The sequence below is a fragment of the Malurus melanocephalus genome, unplaced genomic scaffold (genome assembly GCF_030028575.1).
Source record: "Malurus melanocephalus ecotype Western Australia unplaced genomic scaffold, MMel_1.1 scaffold_18, whole genome shotgun sequence".
NCBI classification, from domain to species: Eukaryota; Metazoa; Chordata; class Aves; order Passeriformes; family Maluridae; genus Malurus; species Malurus melanocephalus.
Genome location: NW_026623250.1, coordinates 3502024 through 3505059, shown reverse-complemented (window position 1 = coordinate 3505059; position 3036 = coordinate 3502024).

Sequence of the window (3036 nt, the reverse complement as noted above, 5' to 3'; positions counted from 1 at the left end):
GGAGCGCTCGGACAGCGCGGGCTGGGAGCGCCGTGAGGGAGCGGACCGGGCCGTGTCACCTCGGGACCGAGCCCCTTCCTGGATGCTGATGTGCAGCAGGGCTGGCGGCTGCACTGACCCCCACCCCTAAGTGTCAGGAACATGAAAAAAAATCTCCAAAGCTTTCAGCCTTTCTGGTGTGCGTTGTGTGCTCTGGCAAACAGAGAAAGTTAATTTTGTTTTTGGTGTTTTTGCCTAAAGCATGACACGTCTATTACGTGCAAGTTGCATCTGCTCCATTTTACAGAACCGTGGAAAGCTATGATTTGGAAGGGACTGGTTCAATCTCTTCCAAAACAGGGTCACCAAGAGCAGCTCACACAGGAATGTCCAGGTTGGTGCTTAATGTCTCCGAGAGTGAGATTCCATGATTTCCCTGGGCAGTCTGTTACAGTGCACTGCCACCCTCAATGTAAAGAAGTTCTATCTTACGTTTAGGTGGAACTTTGGTGTTTTAATTTATGGTCATGGCTTGTCCTCCTGTTGCTGAGCACCACTGARAAGTTGGCACCTCTCTTTGAGACACTTATGCACATTAATGAGCTTTCCTATTAGTCTTCTCTAGACTAAACGTGGCCAGATCCTGTAATCTCTCCTTATGGGAGAGATGCTGCAGACCACTCATTGTCTTTGTTGCCCTCCATTAGACTGTCTCTGGAAGCTCCTTGTCTTTCTTGTACTGTGGAGCCCAAAAGTGGACACTGTGCTCCAGGTTTGGACTTACTAGGGCCGAATAGAGGAGAGAATCAACGTCCCGTGACCCACTGGTCACACTCTTCCTGATTGCTTAGTGGCATTTTTTGTCCTGCTATGCATAAAGCTGGATTGAGCTGTCTTTAGCTTTATTCCTTCATCCCAGACTGTAAAGTCTGATGCTTTTAATTTTGGATTTGTGAGTTTCTGCTTCTGACCAAAATTTCAGTGGCCATACTTGCAATATTGAATAATTGCTCTGCTGGTGGTGTGTGTCACAGCAACACTCACAGGCACTAGTGCTCCAGGGTGTGYCCCACATGGGGAATTGGGGAGACTCCAGGCTGTACACAAAGTGAATGGCTCCTTTGGATGCATCTTAAGTTGCTTTAGCTACCTGACCAGGAGAGTTCTAACCTTCAATTCATTCTTCTGGGACCTGTTGCTCTGAGGAATAGAGTAAATTAAATTGTATTGTGCTGCACTGTTKAGTCTAATATAATTCCAGTACTCACACAATGCACCTTCAAACTACACAGCAGCTGCAATGTACTTATGCTGCTCTCAATGTACCTGGGGTAAGGTGTTGACAAGGTAAAAATTGCAYGACTTTGCAGGCACACATTTTTTAGAAATGTCACAGTCACTGGCAGCTTCATCAGTTCCTCRACCTCTGTTGCCTGATCAACCTTAGCGTTTTTTCAAAGTTATCTGGTAAAAATGRTCAGTGATAGACAGATGGGCTATGTCAGGGCACCTTGCACACATATACTCAAGCATTAAGAAGGAAGTATCAATCCTTTCCACTCAAACATTAAGCAGATTTAATCTTTTCCACCTCTGACAGATCCAGAATGCCATTATAACCCACTAAGGCTACTTAGGCTTTCTAAGTTTTGTTCCCTCCAAATGCAACAAAGCCAGTTCCCTGTTCTCTTGAARCCCCAGACTGGGTAAGGTAAACAGCTTCTCATGAGCTCAAAATGTGTAACACATACRCAAGCCTGTTAATTTTATCAACAAAATGCACAGAAAATGCAGCAGGAAAAATTCTCAATTCAGGGAATTGCATATTTGCTACCATATACATTTTACTAATAGAAATTCTGCCCAATTTGGATGCCAGCACCTATTTCCGAATACCTGAAGTAGTTTACTTCAGAATCATGTTTAACATGATGTCTTGGGGTGATTTTATGATGATGCTCTATCCCTGATCATCTGCTTTATGCCCAGAAATGGGTACTGTAAATTTCAGGTGGATCCGGGGCGGGGGTGTGGGCAGGGGATGCTCCTGTCAGGCTGGGTTCAAAGCCTCACTGCCCCCGTGCTCCGAGTGTGGTGCAGAGCTGAGGCTACATTGTTGCTTAGCTAGCTTGCTTCTTCTTAGCTTAGGCACAGCGGTTTCTTTCCCTGGACTGCGCCAGTGATTTTTCCGTGGCTTCTGTTGCTCGTTCTTGAACTTCTTGGTTTAGTTTTGGTCCATCGGGCCATCGGCGGGCGCCAGTGGGCACAGAGCAGTGGGGAAGCTGYGGGAGCGTCCTGTCTCAGCCCAGACCTCGGGAGAACATGAATCAACGAAAGAAAGGACTCTAAATCTGCCAGCTTTGTCTGCTGTGTGGAGGAGATCAGCGTCGGAGGTTCACCAAGTTCCCATCTGTTTTTTCCCCCAAGCTCCTCCATGGACTTTCCTCCCCTCCCTGAGGCAAAGCCATGTGCCATTTTGTTCCCTCTCTCCATGTGCTCGGTAGTTTTCCCCTTCCCCTGGTGTTTTGGGTTTATTTGTTCTACTGTGGGTGGGTGTGTGTTTGAGGAGGGGGAACATTCTGGAGGTTCAATATCAAAGTTATTCCTTTTTCTTCCTGTGCCCCGTGAGCACTCTTTTTTGTCAAATAATTAGTTCTTTTTTTTTTTTTTTTTTCCCCCCTCACTTTCATCCAGAAATTTAATTTTGTGTAGGTGGGAAGGGATTGCTGAAACCCTTTTCTTTAGAGGAAATGTTCATTCCAGAGCATTTTCTCCCAAACTTGTCTCTAAACTGAGACATGTGATTAAGCTTTTCARTTGCATGCAAATTTACAGAAAAAAATGTTATTAATTTGCTTTTAAGTATTTTATCAGATTAAGAACTGAGTTTTTAAGTTACAATTCAGTGCCCTTTGATAAAATAGTAAGAACTCTTAGGTCTATCTTAACTCTATGACAGCAGGTCATTATGGTATGCCAGAGCTGCCATGTAAGTTGCACCAAGCATTCTGGAAAAGGTAATGGTCAGAGTTGTGGACAGAGGGCTGCAATGAAAAT